The sequence below is a fragment of the Chrysemys picta genome, chromosome 1 (assembly GCF_011386835.1).
Source record: "Chrysemys picta bellii isolate R12L10 chromosome 1, ASM1138683v2, whole genome shotgun sequence".
Classification (NCBI taxonomy): Eukaryota; Metazoa; Chordata; order Testudines; family Emydidae; genus Chrysemys; species Chrysemys picta.
In genome coordinates this window covers 156,488,026-156,508,946 of record NC_088791.1, presented here as the reverse complement: position 1 = coordinate 156,508,946, position 20,921 = coordinate 156,488,026, and the positions used below count along the sequence as shown (strand labels likewise).

Here is a 20,921-nt window from a genome sequence, read left to right as displayed (position 1 = left end):
GGATTTCAAATTCTAAGTGATCACCCCCCTCTTTTGTCTTGTTTATATCATACACTGCCTGCTGTCTTGGGTGTTACTTAATTCGTTTAAGACACAGATTGTATAAAGTATCAGGGGGTAGCCGTGTTAGTCTGTATCTACAAAAACAGATTGTAGATTGTATAAAGGACACTATATAGGTAGGATCAGAGGCCAAAATAGGCCAAAATAGGGAAAGAACAAGTTAAAAATTACTTAGACAAGTTAGATGTCTTCAAGTCACCAGGGCCTGATGAAATACATCCTAGAATATTCAGGGAGCTGACTGAGGACGGAGACACCTGAGCCATTAGGGATTATCTTCAAAAAGTCATGGAAAACAGGTGAGATTCCAGAGGACTGGAAAAGGGCAAATATAGTGCCAATCTATAAAAAGGGAAATAAGGACAACCCGGGGAATACAGATCAGTCAGCTTAACTTCTGTACCCGGAAAGATAATGGTGCAAATAATTAAGCAATTTGCAGAAACCTAGATAATAAGGTGATAAGTAACAGTTAGCAGGGATTTGAGGACAAGAACAAATCATATCAAACTAACCTCATAGCCTTCTATGACAGGGTAACAAGCCTTGTGGAAGGTAGATGTGATATATCTTGACTTTAGTAAGGCTTTTGATACTGTCTTGCATGACCTTCTCATAAACAATCTAGGGAAATACAACCTAGATGGAGCTACAATAAGGTGGGTGCATAACTGGTTGGAAAACTGTTCCCAGAGAGTAGTTATCAGTGGTTCACAGTCATGCTGGAAGGGCATAATGAGTGGGGTCCCACAGGGATCAGTTCTGGGTCCAGTTCTGTTCAATATCATCATCAATGATTTAGATAATGGCATAGAGAGTACATTTATAAAGTTTGTGGACAATACCACACTGGGAGGGGTTGCAAGTGCTTTGGAGGTTAGGATTAACCTTCAAAATGATCTGGACAAACTGGAGAAATGGTCTGAAGTAAATAGGATGAAATTCAATAAGAAATGCAAAGTACTCCACTTAGGAAGGAACAATCAGTTGCACACATACAAAATGGGAAATGACTGCCTAGGAAGGAGTACTGCAGAAAGGGATCTGGGAGGCCATAGTGGACCACAAGCTAATATGAGTTAATAGTGTAAAACTGTTCCGAAAAAAGTGAACATCATTCTGGGATGTATTAGCAGGAGTGTTGTAAGCAAGACACAAGAAGTAATTTTGTGCTCTACTGTGCACTGATTAGGCCTCAACTGGAGTATTGTGTTCAGTTCTGGACATCACATTTCAAGAAAGATGTGGACAAGTTGGAGAAAGTCCATAGAAGAGTAACAAAAATGATTAAAGGTCTGGAAAATATGACCTATGAGGGAAGATTGGAAAAATTGAGTTTGTTTAGACTGGAGAAGAGAAGACTAAGAGGGGACATGATAACAGTTTTCAAGTTCATAAAAGGTTATCAGGAGGAGGGAGAAAAATTGTTCTTCTTAACCTCTGAGGATAGGACAAGAAGCAATGGACTTAAATTGCAGCAGGGGCGGTTTAGGTTGGACATTAGGAAAAACGTCCTAACCGTCAGGGTGGTTAAGCACTGGAATAAATTGCCTAGGGAGGTTGTAGAATCTCCGTCATTGGAGATTTTTAAGAGCTGGTTAGACAAACACCTGTCAGGGATGGTCTTCTAGATCAGGGGTCTCAAACTCAATTTACCTTAGAGCCAGTGCCAGTCCTCAAATCCTCCCAGCAGGCCAATAATGTCACTGAAGATGGTATTCAGAAAAGAAAATGTTTATCTTGTATTTTTTATTTTGAATTTCTTAGAAATAATAAAACTGTCAAACAACTTTATACAGTTCTTCGCCTGCCAGAGAGTTTTTAGTGTTTGCCAGACACCTGGCAACGCTTCAGTTCTGTCAGTTTGTTGATGTTTGGCCTCCGTGACTGAGCAGTTGAAACCTTCAGGATTGCAGCAAGGTGTGCATCAGATAGTTGTGTTCGGTATTTGACTTGTTTATATTCATTGTGGAAAAAAGTGATGCTGCCTCCATGACTGACTCTGCCCAGCAACTAGGGATGATATCTCTGTTCCTCTCCCCCAGGCAATGGGAGCTGCGGGGGGCGGCACCTGCAGCAGACATTGCTGGCAGTGTGTCTGCCTGCGTCTCTCCTCCGTGTGCTGCAGTGGAAAGGTTCTCGGGCCGCAGATGGCCCACAGGCTGGGACTTTGAGACCCCTGGTCTAGATAATACTTAGTCCTGCCTTGAGTGCAGGGCACTGGACTAGATGACCTCTCAAGATCCCTTCCAGTTCTATGATTCTATATAATGTAAGGGCCTGCTCCTCCAATCCTTACTCTCATGAGTGGCCCTCACTTGAACAGTCCCACTGAAGTGAAGTTGATGTATTTATGTGCAACATACTTAGCATTTATAAAATGATCTATATGTTCAAAGTGCTGTGTATGCATTAGTTAATTAATTCTCATGACACTTCAGTGAAGTAACCACGTAAGCATTGTTATACCCATTTTGCACATAGGGAAACTGAGGCAGAAAGCTTAAAGGACAGATACACAAAAAGAATTTAGTCTCAGTGATACAATGCTTAACTTTTAGGTGCCCTGCCACTTAACAGAATTCACAGCAATGAGTTAGGGGTCCCGGCTCCTTATATAGTGCATGGGGAGAGTTAGGTAGCTAAGAATGGGATTCACAAAAGCCAGCAGTCGAGCAGTCAGTGACTAAATTAGCCAATATGAAAGGCTGAGGAGTGAGGTTGGGCCTAACCTCTTTCCCTCAAAAAGAACTAGGCACCTACCAGGAGATGCCTCCTTTTGCTGGGGATTCACAACTGTGAATCTTCTCCTGGAGTTAGGTGTCTAAGCTAGGTCAGCCCTTTCTCACAAAAAATGACAGTGGTAGTTCTGGTCCCTTATACCCAATCATCCAGCAGTTAGAGTTCTCACATGAGATGTGAGAGACCCAGGTTGAAATCCCTACTCTGTCTGAGGGGGGGGCAGAGATTTGAATACAGGTCTCCTACATGCTAGGTAAGTGCCTAATTACCAGGCTAGAGAGTATTCAGGGGTCTGGCTCTCTCAAACCCCTCAGTTGAAGCAGTTCTACTTTGCAAAGAAATAGCAATTGGATCAGGGACTGCAACTTGGATCTCCAAAGAAAGTGCCCTAACTACTGGACTATAGAGTCAGCCATATTCTCATTCTAGGCCAATGACTATTTAAATAGTCTATAAAAAGTGGAACAATTTTAACAGAAGACACTGAGCAAGACCTACCCTAGAATACCATATAGCCTGCTGGTTAGTGCATTCCTGTGGGAGACCTGGGTTTATGTCCCTGCTCCATATCAGGCAAATGTCTTTCACTGAACACTGCTCTGTAAATGATTAGTAATAATACTGGCAGTAACAGTAATGCTAGAAGCTTTATATGCAAGAATGAATTCAAGACCCCTGCCCTGAGAGTTTACACTCTTAATAAAGGTTGTTCCCACTTGCTGATTGCTAATTTTTTAGCTTAAGAGAATGTTGCATTTGTCTAACGCAAGCAAGAGAACTTTGTGGGAAAATACAAAAAAGAGCAATTAGAAAGAGTCCATGGGAAATATAAGAAAATATCTAAATAAGAATGAAGTAAGAGAGACTAGCACTAGGTTTTTCTACTCTTACTCTTGTGGGTTAAGAATGTGCTTGAATCCTGAAAGCCAGTAATGGCACATACACGCATATAAACTATACTTCATACTTTTTCATGTTGAAAAACTCAGATCCTTTGGCTAATTTCAGATGTTAAGTCTGAAGTCCAATCTTCCCTTCCATCTCATTCAGCTCATATTAATTCAACAGCAGTGCTTATTATTTAATGCTATTCCATAAAATAGTTAATCCAGACTTGACCTTGTAAAAACTGACCTCCTTAAATCCTGCTTCTAGCAGGATGTGATTGGTGACAAATTGACCCCACTCACATTTGGGCATTAATGATTTACTTTCAGTTTCCATGGAATTGCTGCAAATAGGGATTTTCTTTTTTCAATAGCCAATCAAGGGGAAGGTAATATGAATACATCAAGGAAATACCTCTTGTGCTGGTCTCTGGACCAATCTAATCACAGCAGCTCTAATCATCAAACAGAAACAGTTAGGAGGCAGGATGCTTGGGAGAGAGAAACTGCAAATCACTCATTATACCACCATGCTGAATGCCTGACCCTCTTTGTGATGCTTGTGCTCCAGATTATCTGCTCAATCCTAAAAGCACCCATAACTCCCACCAACGCCAGTTAAAATAAAAACAACTAAAAAGCAAACTACCCTTAGCTTTATGCAATAATTGGTCTAATGGATTACTGCCTGTTTCATCTTTACTAATAATTAGTATACTCTAAAAATTTATATTATCTGTATTCACATGCTAGACCCTCTAAAACCTCCATGAAAATTTTGCAACGCTCAATCCCAAACCCTAATGCCTACATTTTAACTTGGGTCCCTAAAATACGGCACTTAAATCCACATTTAGGCACTTAAATAAGTAGCCTGATTTTTCTGAGGGGCTAAGCACCTACAGCTCTCTCTGAAGTTCCTGGGAGCTATGGGTGCTCAGCACCTCTGAAAATAGATACTTTATATATTGCTTATATAGATACCGAAATATTGCTTTAGGTGCCTAACTATAGGCAATGACATTTAAACATTTTGGCCAAAGCTCTTTGGTTCAGGTCTTAGGATCTTATTAAAGAAGTTTATGAACATGAAGCAGACAAGCAGCCATTGTGTGGGCTGTGGAACAGCCCGGTCTGAGACAAACAAAAGGAATATTTGCATGCATAAAAGGATGCAACCAGAGATTCGGCATTAGCTTGAGGTTGCTAAGTGGAGTTGACCTGATGACTGATAAATTTAAATGCATATGCAATTGATTTTTTTTTTTAAGCCACAGTTCACTGTACCATTAAAAAAAAAAAAACACTTCAAGTTTTGAAGTTTGTCTCACTAAATGGACTAAAAAAAATCACCAACCCTTATTATATTTCAGTGAGCATCCAAATATTGCAGTTTTTCTAATTTAAGATATAATGTTTTGATTGATTTCTGGGGAATATGGTAATACATTTTTATAAGGGCTGCTAGAGAAACAATTATCATAATAATTCTCTTTTGTACATCATTTAATTGCGATTTGAATCCTCTCCTTCCCTTCTCTAGCATTGGTATCTTCTGATTTTTTTTTTTTAAAGGAACCATCTTAGCAAGACCACAGAACTCCCCTTACATATTTTAGTTTACAGGGATTTTTTATATAATATTTTATATTAAGATAAGTAATTAATGACACTTTGAAACAGCACTGATTAAAGTTAGTAACAAAAATACAACTGATCCCAGCTATTTGATATAGGGAGCCTCACTCTATAGGGTTTCATGGGAAACTTTTCCTGAGTTTGGATTCATGTAGTTTCAGAACCTTTGAGTTTCAATTTGATTTGCACGTTCAAACCCCAAAATTTTAAAGAGACCATATGAAATTGCAGACAGTCACAAATTATCTGGAAAATGAGCTCAAGTTAACTTGAAAGGTTTTTGTGCCTTTCCATGCCACTAAATTGAGTTTTGAGTTTATAATGCAACACAAAAGTATTTGAGTTTTTTCCTGATTGTGGACTGCATTGCAAACCTTGCCAACATCATTAGTAACATCTAAAAAAAAAAAGTATTAAAAAATTCTAGCTAGAAGCCATTTGGTGCTCAGTAACATAAATTGTCTGTGTTCCCAGCACCATGGTTTTTTATTATTAGGGATATTTACATGAAAACAGATTATTATTTAAAAGCTCATCTTGTACTGATTTTTCACTTGAAATAACAGGGCCCTATTAACACAAACCTCCATTTTTGCTCTAGCAATCAATCAAGTGACAGCATTTAGATGCTTAGCTACTTGATTGTGCTCACAAATGTCCAGTCAGACTCGGAGTTGGCAACTCTATCAGGACCTACGTTTTCAAGAGAGTGATTTTGGATGTCTCAATTTCTGAGGATCCAACCTGAGTCACCTGAGAGGGCCCTGATTTTTCTGAAAACACTTTAAGGTATTTCAAATAGGGCACCCAAAATTATTAATCACTTTTGAAAATGTAGGCCTGGATTTCTAAATACCATCATTTGCACCTGTAATTGATTATGAATGCAGAAGTGCAGCGTGCATTAAGGCCCCCATTAGAAAATGGAGACCTAACACTTTTAAAAATTGGGCATAATTTTCCTTTTTGTGACATCACAATTGATTTCTTTGGTAATTACAGCACTGCAAAGACATGAATAAGCTGAAAGATCTAAAATTGTAAAAATTATAGAATCTGCTTTTCCTGATTATTTAAACTGCAGGACGTGAAATACAGACAATCTACTGTATACAAGCAAATTATCTCTAAAGAGACTGTTTAAAACTTTCCATAAGGCATCAGCGGGTGGGTTTTTAAATGAAAGCCAAGTATTAAAATAGCATCTATTTTAAGTCATGCAATTCCAGGTCAGGAGAGGAAAAGAGAGCAAGTTAAGTTAGTCTTTATCGGCATGTAAAAAATATGACTCCCATCAAAAGGGTAGATAGAGAAATAAATCACCACAAAGATGCACTGTGACCAGTCTAAATGTCAGATTCTTAAATCGCAGGACAGAGAATGAAATGAAATGAATTCAAATATCACCATTCAGTGGGACTGCTGTAGCCATTGTATCACTGGATCCGTCTGTATGTTGACTTCCAGTAGACAGAGCACCTGGAAAAGCTCTGCTGAGAAGATTTGATTCCTTGACAGCTTTGGATGACAGCCTACATAAATGGAGAGGAAAGAAAGGAGGGCATTGTCTTTTTTTCAGCTACACTCTTGCTTTTCTGTTCACTTCTAGGAGCCCAAATTTACAATTGCAAAGCACTTTCTCTGGGCAGTGAATAGAAATCTTGTTTCAAAACATGTTTGATATTTTCAGCATTCATTGCTCCAGGATAAACTATGTTTTCAGTTTTTGCCCCTCTGAAAGGTCTAAAATTGAACACTGCTGCAGTGATAGACATACATACATACACACACACACCCCAGTTCTCAACTCTTAATCTAATGATATCACTTCCTTTTGTTGTTTATAAGCATGAAGAGAGTTCAGAAATCTTCTGGATTTGTGAAAGTTAAGTGGGTTTATTAAAAATAATTATTATTTAGACAAAATAATCAACAAGATGCCAAATGAAAACAGATTTTAACAGGGGTGAGAGTAATTGATTAGCTTCTACTTGATTCATTATGTTATTTACATTCTTTGTGTTTTTCTCTGAAGTCAATTATTTTAAAACTCCAGGGATTTTTATTATGCACATCTGCAAAATCAATGTCAGTTCCAGGTTCACATTTTGGTGATGAATCAAGCTGGCTTAAATTCTCAACAAGAGACCAGCTCTGGCCAGACAAACAAATTGAGGTGACCTAATACCCCGGGGGGGAGGTGTTCATTGACAGATGAATGGCATATTTATTCGCTTTCAACATGCTATTTACACCCCTGATGAAATAAAAATATTTTAAGATACTGTTCAAAAATTGAAGATGACAGAAGAAAACAGTTGAATTGGACATTCATAATTTAAAAACATACAAGAACAACATGGATAAATCCCCAAAAATATGCCCCAAAGGGTGGTCTTGGGTTTTTGAATAGTTTCGGTTGAATGATGGAATTGAGGTTTGGGGATTTTTTTGGTTAATTCAGACTGATTTCAAGGGAGTTAAGCATGCAGAAAACACCAAAAATAAACACACAGTCAAAAACCATCATTACCTAGTGAGATCTTCTAATTAAAAAAAGATTTTAGGAAACTGAAATCTGATCATCATATCCAAATAAGGAAATCGGCTTTTTGAAAAATGTGGAATGTGTGGCCTATTTTAACATATATACTGAACTGGTTTAAACAGAAGGGTTTACTTAAAACTTGAAATTAAATGTAAAGATGGACTCAACGTTGACATGTAGCTTGTGGTAGTAAAAACTGAATTATTATTTAAAGTATAGCCGTCAGCAAAGCAAAGCTATGGAATTAATTAAATAAATAAGATAAATACCAATGGTTTACAAAAGCAAAACATGCATTGTATTTTTTCAGAAACTAGGGCCTGATCCAGCTCCCACTGAAGGCATTCTCACTCTGACTCTCTGGCCCAATGACTGTTAGTTGTTAACCCAACTACTACTGTTCCACTTTGGATCAATACTTAAAGAGTCATTGGGTGGGTGGCACCTATGGGGTTTGGTAGGAGTTTTGTGGATCACAGTGTTGCCTAAAACTGGGAGTAACTTTGTGGATCCCACCCTAAATCCTGGCACTGCCACTGACTTGCTGAGAGACTTTGAGCAAGTTACTACCTCTGTGTCTCTCAGTTTTCTCAATTGTAAAATGGGATTAACAACATTCGCCAGTACCTACCTCATAAAATCTTGCGAGGAATAGCTAGTGCCGTAAAAAGTTAGGTAAGTGCTATACAGTATTACTATGAAATTGGCTTTGCTAGGTTCATCTTTTCAATGGAGAATAGAAAAGTCATTTCAGTGTCTACAGCTCTTTTTCCTCACCATGTTTCCCACCCTGAAAGACACCCACCCCCAGCTGTTTCTAAACCCAATCCTGAGAGCAATGTTAGCTGCTAATACTTCTTTCAACTAGCTTTTTCCAAATAATATTGAGCTCGGCCTTAAAGCCATTTATAATCATTATTCGCCAGACTCTGTTACTGTTACTCACACTTAATAGGTACAGCTTGCTCCTTGAGTAATCTCACTGGGATAAATAGGATTACTCATGAAAGGTAAAGGTGAAAACTACTGATGTTAGAGATGGAAAACAGTTATGAGGTCATCTAGGTCAGTACATTGCCAACTAAGTACAGTACTTTCTAGTGCTATTACCCGCTAGGTTTATATGTCTCAAGCCATCAGGCTTCCAGTATTTTCCATGGAAGTTTTAGTCTAATAAATCTCAGTCAGAATTGTTTTCATAATATTGAGCATACCTATTCTTTTTCTTAATGACTGATTATACCCTTTGTCCCATCCAATTATTCTGTTCCATTCTTAGCTGTCCTAAGTAGTTGCACATATTTATCATGGCCTGCCTCATTTCATTTGTTGTTTAGCCAAACTCTCATTTAGATCTAATACTCTTTCAGCACCTTAATCATTTCTGTTGCTCCTCTATGACCTCCCTAAAATTTACCTTCAGATTTCTAGTAGAGAGAACTCACTGTACTATTCTAGGTATAATGCCTCATGGTTGCCTCATAACAGCTTTGAGAGTTAGGTGGAAGAACAGATCATATTAATTTAGGCAATAAAACAGATGTCTTAGTTGCTAACTGGATAAACCACACTGCATGAGTCCTCTGAGTTTTCTGACTAATTTCTTTTAGGCATTATTTTTTAAAATGTCCACAGTCTTGGTGCTGGGTTAAACGCATTCCAGTCCAAAGAAACATCTCAGAATTTTATCCATAGATACTAACAGCTCCAATCCAAACAAACACTTTTGAATGAAACTCCAATAGAGTCAGTCAACACTTGTTAAAAGATGGCTGCTTTGCACCTTCTAAAGTCCTGTTTGATGCATGATTTGAATTGGGCAAGTTACAATTGTGCCCAATATCACTGTTAACAAACACAGGTGTAAGCGCAGTTTCCCTAGTTATCTACTGCCAAGAGGGATTTCTGTAAAACATTATAGAATTTTCCTTAATAATTTATAGAACAACGTTTTCACATGGTGTAATTTTCAGGTGTTGACACAAACCAGAGAACTATTTCAAATAGTGCGTCAAGCGCTATTGCTGACAGGGCAACAGTTGCCTCTGTGTCACTCAACAATGAAGTCGGCTAATGCAAGTTTACTTGAAACCTTGCAACAGAGCAAACCTTCAGCTCTTGGTTTTTTTTTAAAAACATTCTTTCAGTAGTTTATCCTGGGTTTTGCACAACCTTTTCAGAATTAAGCACCCTACCAGACTGCTGCCAATGAGGATTGCTTAATTCCTCACAAAAGGAGAGGTCTTGTTGTTTAAATAAAGTAGCTACTGTGGTAGACTTTCTGATATGTTAAGAGTATTACAGGATCTAGAGGTAGACTTGGGAAAAAAAGGAAAGTAAGAGAAATTAAACAGTGTGCTATTGAAACATAGAGGACATCATTACACGTGATGTGACTACATCAGATATGGGTAGGAGTAGAGTGATTTAACTGGGTTACCTGCACAGCAAAGTAATGCGTTCTAATGAAATTATACTGTGCAGTAATGATATTTTTTACATCTTTCTTTAATGGATTAAACAAGGTTCCTTTTTTGGCCCCACCTTCTGGGTGTGCTGAGGGAAGGGAAGCCACAAGGAGTCTCTTGCACAGACAGCCAGGCACCATACTGATGCAGGAGAGAAGGCCCTGGCTACTGCTATGGCAGACACTACCTACTATAGAAGAAATGAGGTGGGAAGTAGTGGGGTAAGGGTGGGACAGGCGGACAGGCTTCATGCACTGAAAGAGTGGTGGAGCTGCTGTTGTTGCATTTCCTGGGAGTTCCCTGCTAGAATTCTTATAGAGTCGGACAAAGTTAACCCAATGGCACCTGCTGAGGTGTGGCCTCTGCACACCTGCTCCAGCATAGGCTAGTGCTTAAAAGCCACAATCTGGCCATTAACGTTTATTAAGATATGTCACAAAGTGTGACCAGAACAATACTTGATACAAGTCCAATTTAAACGGGAAACCTTCAATTCGTCTCTGGAAATATGTCAAAGAGCATCTACAGTGATTTGTAGAAAGGCTCAAAGCCACTATAGCTGCAGCTGAAGCTCAAGGCACCTCCAGCTCCCAGCGGAGGCGAGGGTGTTCACGGAGCACCGTTCAGAATCAAACCCCCAGCTGGCATCTACATTCAGAACAGAGATTAAATCCTCTGCATTCCGATTAGATTCAAAGCATCCTTCCTAAACTCTGACCCGTTATACATCAAAATTAAAGACCAGGGTATAAACCAATGTCATTTTGATTGCATCTTCACAGCATTTGGATGATTCTTCTACACGGATGTGAATTGGCCTGACAGCCAGATAACTACAGTTTTAAATGGGCTCTGTACTCCTCCTATAGAGCTCAGTGGGAAGCTGCATCCAATTCTCATCCCATAGTTAAATGAACCACTGAGAATCTTAACCAAGCAGCCGCACTGAGCTGCAATACAGTCTAAGTGGGAACAGTGGCCTCGTTCTAGCAATGCCTGAATGATATGAAATTAAGGCACCCTTAGTTTCCCATTCCCTACATGCAGACAGGCTGGCTTGTGAGTCCTTGACATGACTGCCGCCTCCTTCCAGCCACCAAGCCCCAGGTACCTCAAAGCATTTCAGGCATCAGGTCTGAAGGCAAAAATCACCCCTGTGCAAAGTGCCAACACCCTCAAAATAGGACTGGAGTGCTGCAGAGCCCTTGTGCTGGTCTTCTGGCTTCGGGGGCACTTCACCCATTAAAACCAAAAGGAAAGAGAGAACCCTGGGGTACAAACATGGGGCACTTACAGTTAGGGATCTACGTGGGTCCTAAAGCGCTGGGTTGGGGAGTACATCCCACTGGCCTGTTACATGACTATCCTACCTAAGCTTTGCTCTCGGGGGCGGTCTGTCTCTTTGCCAGGGTCTGTGCTACGTTAAAGAGACTAGACAATCTTGTGCATGGAATGTAGGTAGGAACAGCTCAGAAATATTTTCTCACTGATTTTCTTCCCATGATTCCCACAACTTTAGAGAGGAATGGTGATTTATTGCAATGGATTTATGGTTCGTTCCAAGTGATTTGTGACAAAATAAGCATAAGGCTCTTGCCCAGGTCTTCTACACAAGTCTCACATGTGTCTGTCTGTTAAGCTAGTGAGCTGTAAACTGGAAGCACAGAACTAATCTGAATTCTTGCAGCTTGTGAAAGTTCATCTGTCAGACCAGCTTCTTGAACAAGCACCCTGGGAATTTACTGGGAAAAATTACATCAGCATAAGCATTCCCTCAACATGCTGCAGTTTATTAAAAAACGTTATTGATTTTCTTCAAGCACCAAACATTGACACTTACACAGCCATGAAGCTAAAACACAAAGAAGGCAAGAGAAATAAGCAAAAGAAAAAAATTAATAATGGGCCTGGCTTCATCTCGCAGTTTCACCTGTGTGTGAATCAGAAATAATCCCACGGAGTTACACCAGTTTAAGTGACAGGAGAATCAGGCTCAATAGCTACATCAGGCACCATGAGAAAATAGAATTTGCATTTCTGCACCAGAATCCTGGGCCATCATAGACAGTCTCCTGCTTACAGCAATGACTGATACATGATGCCTCAGAGGAAAGAGTCTCCTTCCCTTCCTCACATCAAGACAATGGTTTACTTAAATCCCACTTAAACCCTCAGAGATTTTTATACCAGCCATTAATGTCATAGTGACCGACTGTTCTTGTATTATGGGATGACATTAAAAATTGGGATTGATCAATTTTTTAATTCTCCTGAAGTTAATGGAGCTATTGCAAATTTATTAAAATATAGATGAACTCAGAATTGTGCCAAATGTCTATAATTGTAGTATAATACACACTAGTGTGATTTGGCCAAGCATCTATAATTGTTGCATGATATATTATCTGGAAAGAGTCAGGAGACAGGCAACATAGAAATATTAACTCAAGCACTGAACACCTTAGTAACCTGGTTTTCAGGTGCTAATCATACCCTAATAAGAAAAAGAAAAAGAAAAGAAAGAGACCAGATAGTAATGACACATAATAGAGACGGTGTGAACCATAAAAGCTTCAAAGACTAACTGAGATAAGCATCCAAAATTTGAATGTTTGCCTCAATTAAATTAAATTTGCTCTGCAAAATGGAGCTGCAAATCTGATGAGTTTTATGGTACAACTACTATCTTTCTTGCTTCTGGTTAAATTGGAAACACTAGAACATCTTTTCTTATTACATGGTCTCAGCACTTCCTGGGGGAACCAGGAATGTACAAAGGAGCACTACACGGAAGAAGGAAAAACATGTTGCCTCCACAAAGGTGTGCATAGGATGTGAGCTTCAAATTGGCTCAGATGAAAGGAAAATGCCTGCCACTTAGATGAAGGACTAGAACTACCCAAGATGCTGCAGAAAGTCACTAATTTCAGCTCCCTGAGCCACAAGGAAAATGTAAACTGGTGGGGGAAGCAGGCAATATTGCCACAGGGGCTGGACTGATTCAGTGCATCCACCGCTGACCTGGCCACAGCCTCTCTTTGGCCAGTGCTGATCACTTTTTGGGTGGAGCTAACTCACTGTAGGTCCCTTGGTGGAGGAGTGAACAGCCAGGCCAGTGCAATGAATTGTAATTAACATTTCCCTGCTCAACTTCTTCCTGCCTTCCAGCACCATGTTTACTGACAAGGGCCTCTGCTGTTATGGAGCCTCAATCTAGGTCTAAACCTTTTTCGGTAGCCCTGATATTATAAAAGTCCCATAAACTATCCATAACCTGTAGATACCATAATGGTCATTAGCCACCCCAGGTGAAATCATGGTCCCACTGAAGTCAATGGCAAAACTCCCATTGACTTCAACACGGACCACCCATGTCTTAGCTGGTGTCATTGCCTTTAATTCCAACTGTTGTCATTCTCCTTGGTGCATAATTGACTGAAAATTATTTTCTGCTGGATCAACTTTAGGCTTAAGTCCAAGGCAAAGGTTGTGACATCTGCTCAAATGGGATTCCACACTGCTTGACTGAGTGCCCCATTCCACTCCAACCTGTAGCTATCGAGTCCTCAATGGCTTTGGAATGATGGAATCATAAATTGAAATTGCTTTGTATTTTATGCAGCCCCAGGCTGCAATAAGCCTTAAAATAGGTGGATCTTTTAGGGAAGCCTGCTAATGTAGAACTATTGTATGTGAGTTTCTCATTTGGGGACCTACCCAATAGTGGGATGTATCCAGTAGATTTCTTTGCTGGAGTGTTGCAAATGATGTGAGAAAATCGTCTGGGAACAGCAGTAAGTATACTAACAAATAGTTTGGACTTTCATAGCAACTTCCATACCATGATCTCAAAGCATTTCCAAATGTTGCTCAATTTAGCCTCATAACCTCCCACTGAGAGGTGAGGTAAATATTATTGTCCCCATTTTATTGATGAGGAAACTGAGGCACAGAGATGTTAAGAGATTTCCCAACATCACATAGGCAATCTGGTGCAGATGGTCTTCTGAACTAATAACTCTGTTCTTCCTCCCTACCTAATGCTGTCTATGTTCGGCTGACTACACTGAATACCTTTCTGTATCCCCTCCAGTCCACCCACATTTTTTCTTTATCTCAGAATATGAGCTATTCCATAGAGAAGACTTGGAATAGTAAAGGCATTACTTTCCTGCTAGTCACGCCCAAGCTCTTTTAGTGTATGAACTTTGCAAGAAGTTGTACTTCAGGCCAATTAATGAAGAAAAAGCTTTAAAGATTTTTTTTCTGGTAGGAACCATTCTGATGCTTTTTTATCTTTCTCTGATAAAGTGCTTGTTTTAGAGTCAAAGAATCACATTGTAATATGTTAAATTTTGGAAAACAAACCACCACAAACTCCCTTCAACTCTGTTTGTACCTCTTTCAAGTACATCCAGAAACAATTTAGGCTTCTTTCCCATGCGTCATTGAAGTAATCTGGACATACTGGGTATATTTAAGGGTAAGATGTTCATAGGTATGGAATCCTGGGAATAGCATTCATCCTAATGAATGGTATTTGATATCAGTATCACATTTGCAGTTCCACCCATCTTCCCTCATCAAGCTTTATCTTAAGTTTAAATTAACTATGTCCTTGATATCACTTTTATCAAAGCCAAATATTTTAACCTCTCAGGCATCCACTTAAGCTTCCAACTATCCCGCTGAGAATTGGAACATCCCCTCAACATTGGCCAGACCTAATACTTTTCCTAATTAACCTTGTACTGTGATTAGATTTGGAACCAAAGTCACGAACAAGCTTCAGTGAAAGAGAGACTATTTGATTGGGGCTGGTCATCTGCAATGTTTCCAACTACAGACATTAGTTCTTTGTATTGTTCTAATTCCTAGTAATCAAGGATTCTGGCAAATTCTCATATATCTTAGGATTTTATATTGCCACCTACACTATAATAACTGAGCACCTTCCATGTAAAATCAATAGCAAGAGCTACATCCCTAGTGGACTTCATGGATTCTTTTCTCTCTGTTTTTGGGGTCAAAACTCTGTTTATTTTAGATTTTATTAGTTTCCTCTTTTTTTGTAGTTGGTAGGATTTTATAGAGTAGAAGCAGGTGTCAGTGTCATGATTGTCTCTTATGACAAAAAGGCTTTTTCAGAGATGAAGATTTTGCAGTGTTTCCTAAAGACAGTCAGACTCTGGATTCAGCAGATCTTCTCCAAAAGTATTTTCCCATTGCTGGAACCCTTCGACGGAGAATTCTCTCTCATCAGGTGTCATGCCCTTTGTCATGGGCTTTGCAATCTGTATTGTCCCCCAAGAGCAGAGCTGTCAAGGAGGTTCCTAGACTGAAATTCAGAATTGGATGTACCTGGGGCTTGATCCATTAATTGCTTTGAAACGTAGGGCAAAGGCCTTAAATTGGCATTGAAAGCTGACTGGAAACCAATGGAAAGACTTGAGCAAGGGCCTGATATGCTCACAATGGCCCAAGCCAGGGAGAAGGCAGGCAGCCTCATTCTGTACTAGCTGTACCAGCCTATGCATTGTCTTCACATTCAGCTCCAGGTACAGTGACCTACAATAATCCAGTCTGGAAATGACAAATGTATGGATCATAGTAGCTCGGTGTTCATCTGGGAGGAAGGGACAACGTTTCCTAGCAAGAACTGCTGTTACAAATGGTTTTTAGCACCTATATAGCATGTGATTTCAAAACTGAAAGAGATGAGAGGGGGGATAACTCTAGCAGTTACTTCTCTCATGCACATATAGTTTGAATATTTGATCTATTCACAGAACCCATCACCCAACTTCAGTTGGCTGCCGTGCGTAAGAACAAGTAGTCCCACCTCACCCTTCTCACCATCTACAGAAGAGGCTGGTGTAAGACTCTACTTTGTAGTCATGCAAGTTAAAAATTTCACTAACTGTCTAGCATCATTAAATAGCAACCTGTTCTTATTGAATCCTACTTTGTTAAACTTGGTTATACTTGAGAAGAGTTTTTTCTAATCTGCCTACCAGAACCATTGCCAGTATTTTACAGTCTACCTTTTTCATGGAAATCAATCTATATTTTTTACACTCACTTGGTACCGTCAAAAGCTTGAGGATTACAATGATTAGGAACATTATCATTTGGGATTCAAAAGCTTCCTGTCCATAGCAGACTCAGACATTTGCCTGGAAATTATTATTAGCACATCTTTATAGAGTTGTCTCAGGGATCCATCAAGCTCTGGACTCTTGCTGGCTTTTTACGGCATGAATTGCTTCCATAATTGCCTGCTAGTTATGCTCCTGTCCCAATGTTCTTTCTGTTCCTAAATTGGCTGTGAGAGTTCAACTGAGTGAAAGAACTTACTGTATTCTGCAGTATATGAATTGTCCCTGGCTGCATAAATATTTGAGAAGAAATGCTTCATTTAGAGACATCACTTAACATTCTCCTTTTGCCAGACCATTTTATTAATTAAAATCGGTCCTTTGGCCATAGTTTTCTCTATTACTAATGCAAGATGGAGCGGACTATCATTTCTAGCCTGTAGTATACTTTATCTTGTGGCTGCAATGTCATCAAAAGACACTTTGATGTGTCTTTGTATAGTATTACAGCTCAGTCACCTGTTAAATATTCTAATCTGAGACTCTCTCTAATAAATCATTTTGAGTTGCTGAAATTATGAAAAAAATCCCATCTTGGAAGGAACGCTTTACTTGTGTGCTGCATGTTCTAATTAGCTAACTACAGATTCTAAAAATAGACAGTAATTCAGTGCTTGAGAATGTTCGGTACATTCCTCAGGGCTCACTATGGCTAGTCTAAAGAACAGGAGTATTTGGGGCACCTTAGAGAATAAGGGCTGGTCCACACTAACCCCCCAGTTTGAACTAAGATATGCAACTTCAGCTACGTGAATAACGTAGCTGAAGTCGAAGTACCTTAGTTCGAAATATAAGGTACTTACTGCAGGTCCAGACACGGCAGGCAGGCTCCCCCGTCGACTGCGCGTACTCCTCTCGCAGAGCAGGAGTACCGGTGTCGATGGCAAGCATTTCGGGGATCAATTTATCGTGTCTAGACAAGACGCGATAAATTGATCCCAGAAGATCGATTGTGTACCACCGAAACCAGAGGTAAGTATAGATGTACCCTAACAAATTTATTTGAGCATAAGCTTTTGTGGGCTACAGCCCACTTCATCAGATGCATAGAATGGAACATATAGTAAGAAGATGTATATACAGACAGAGAACATGAAAAGGTGGAAGTTGCCATACCAACTCTAGGAGGCTAATCTGTGGCCACAAGGTGCACTCCATCTGAAATATGGTTTAAAGTGTGGGTATATTTCATGATCTTTTGAAGCATAGAATATCAGGGTTGGAAGTGACCTCAGTAGGTCATCTAGTCCAACCCCCTGCTCAAAGCAGGACTAATCCCCTATTTTTGCCCCTGATCCCTAAATGGCCCCCTCAAGGTTTGAACTTACAACCCTAGGTTTAACAGGCCAATGCTCAAACCACTGAGCTATCCCTCCCCAAGCAATGGTCCTTGTTCCAGTATTTGCCCTGTTGACCTTAGACCAGGTTTGATGTTCCTACAGAGAGGATGGATGGTCCAGGGGTAGCACACTAGCCTGAGATGTAGAATACCCAGTTTCAATTCCCTTCTCTACCGCACATGTCCTGTGTGACATTGAGTAAATTATTTAGTCTCTGTGCCTCAGGTTCCCATCTGCAAAATGGGAATAATAGCACTGCCCTGCTACACTGGGGTGCTGTGAAGATAAATACATTGAAGATTGTGAGGCTCTCAGATACTATGGTTTCAGAGTAGCACCTGTGTTAGTCTGTATCTGCAAAAAGAACAGGAGTACTTGTGGCACCTTAGAGACTAACAAATTTATACTCAAATAAATGTGTTAGTCTCTAAGGTGCCACAAGTACTCCTGTTCTTTTTTCAGATACTGTGGAGATGGGTACCATATAAACTCCTTAGATAGATTCAATCTCCACTATTGTAGTACTGAAAAAATTCTCCTAATTCCCTATAAAGGAGGAAGCGCTTTAACATCTTGCCTTAAAGGAGTAGCTAACAAAGTGTGAATGATTTTGTCCTTTGCAGCCAACAGTAGGGTTTTAGTCACAAGGATGGTGTTTTTTAATATGCTGTCAGAACTTGTCACTCTCTAAACCCAAAACATTTTACTGTCTGATGGAAAGGGATAAATATAATGATTTTTAAAATGGAGTGCTGGTAGATAATCTTTGTCTGATTTCCTACTCCAGAGGTGGATAGAATCGGTACATCCTCTTGTGTAAGTAATGATCAACAGTTTTCATATGAAAATATTAAAATTTTCTGCAATTTATATTTTGAGATTTGATTGGTTTTGCTCATTCTCAGCAGTTTGGGTTTAAGGTCCTGATACAACAAAGAATTTAGGCATATACCTAGCTTTTAAGCAAATGAGTATTCCTATTGAACTACTCACATATTTAAGATTAGGCATATGTTTAAGTACTTTACTAACTCGGGGCCTTAGAGACTAGAACAGAAAAGAAAATTAGGCTTTACTTCTTCTATATGCTGTGAGATTCCACATGCCCAAAATGTTTCTGTGCTGGCTTTCTCTTTTAGCCAGTGAGTAAAGCTGCATTACTGTCCAACAATTCAGTTATCTGGGTATTGGCAATGGGGAATGTGATTTGTGTTTCCTTCTTTCTTTGTGTCTGCCAGTACTAAAAATTGGGGTAATAACCAGAGATCCTGTCATCTATGCAGTTAACACAATATGGAATCTTTCTGCACGAGAATACCAGGTAAAAATATTAGATAGTATGGGATTCATATTTATGATCTCTACAATAATTCCTTTGAATAGGCTAGCCAGCAGTTAGTACAGTACTTGTACTTATTTATCCTTTTAAGACAAATGACAGGGAAGTGTTTGATCTGAGAGTGGGTAGTTTAAATAACAAATAAATAAAGCAACAGGAGTTGGATAGTACCAGTCAGAGCTGGCTACAGTTGAGGATAAGGACCTGGACCCGGCGAATATTGGCTACAACAGATACTTGCAAGTTGTGTGTTCTGATTTTATGAATATATATCAAAAATGTGCATTTCATTACATTTTTCCTTACAAGAGTTGATACATTTCCAGAAGGGATAAAAAATGATGGTTTGTTGAATGTAACAAATAATACGGAAATGGAAAGGTCTTATTGTTTGTTTTAAAGAGGCATACAAAAATAACCCAACAATAATCCCACCATATCATTTACACCTAATCTTTCTTTTTACAGGTACCTTTCACAGAGGTGACCAATACTGGCTGGCACTAGCCAACCCTATTAATGTATTAGACAATTTAAAAGTTAGAACTAGGGAAAATTTCAGCTAAGAAATCAACAGTCACGCCAGGGCACAGGTTTCATTACAAAACACAAAATTCAGTCTAGGTGCCTTGAGTACAGATACACCACACACAGCTATGTGCAGGTGTGCCCACACACAGAGATGCAGTGATATATAATTTTAACTTTGAAGGCCTAGAAGAATTAAGATTCAACACCCAAATTGCTCCTTTTAAGCTTCCTGGCACCTTGAGTCCTTAATTGCATAGTTCAGTGTGCTCCCCTGAAACTCTAGGGCTATTCACATACAATTGTGGGGTTGGTGATGTGCGCTCTATCCCTGTCTGTGTTTGTTTGGCTGAGAGCATTGGAAGGTCATCGTAGCCATAAGCCATTGTTTCTGAAGATCTCTTGGGAACTCATCTAACATCTCCTTGGGTACTGTGACTGTGTGTCACTTCCATGTAAATATCTCGTAAGTAGCCAGATTGTGCCACAAGAATAAATTGTTTTACGGAATTTCTATGGAGGCCAACAGCCTAAAGGAAAGGTAACATCTGTGTCTGCATGTCAGCAAGTCACACGCACATCCCAGCTGCTGATTTCTCCAGTAGCCTTATCACAAGGAATTCAGGGTCAGTTTTTTAAAGGTATTAGGTACCTAAAAATGCAGATTGGCATCTAGTGAGATTGTGCCCAGGTGCCTAACTCCTATTGATTTTTAGCTCTAAGTTACTAGAACCAAATGAAAGGAAATATATTTTTTGCTTATAATTTTAGATCGGGATGAAATGCTGTGTTAACTGAGAAACAAGGGGGAATTACTCAGAGACAGTGAGGCAAACTAACAATGTAGTAAAAGGAACTTCTTGCTTTCGTTGGCTTAAGTTAAGATTTTTACAGCTAGATCTCCAAAGCATTGCACAGATTCCTAACGATTTTATTCATGTAATGCACTCACTGAAGTCTATAGGAGCTACATCATTAAAACCACCCATTTAGTTCTGTAATTTTAATCTTTAATTCTTCTTGCTGTTTTAGCATAAGTTTTGTTTCCCGTTCATATGTTTAAATTCTTCTGTGTAGTATGAAAAAAAATCATAATATAAATCTGTCCAGACTGGGGCAACATGCCACTATTAACCGTTGCTCTTATCTTCATTTTAGAAAGTGTCAAATTTTTACATAGGATCTGCAAAGGCAGAATATCCGGTAGTGG

General features: G+C 39.4%; 1 protein-coding gene across 5 annotated transcripts in view; it reads left to right on the top strand.

The window, feature by feature from the left end:
* Window positions 1–20,921, top strand: part of COL8A1 (collagen type VIII alpha 1 chain) — a 118,475-nt gene that overhangs the window by 52,137 nt on the left and 45,417 nt on the right. The window contains exon 2 of one of the 5 annotated variants that reach the window (XM_042852948.2): window positions 16,136–16,222. The exons of the other annotated variants lie outside the window; for them this stretch is intronic. The gene's annotated coding sequence lies outside the window, so the exon portion shown is untranslated. The remainder of the gene's footprint in view (window positions 1–16,135; window positions 16,223–20,921) is intronic. 5 annotated transcript variants of the gene reach the window in all.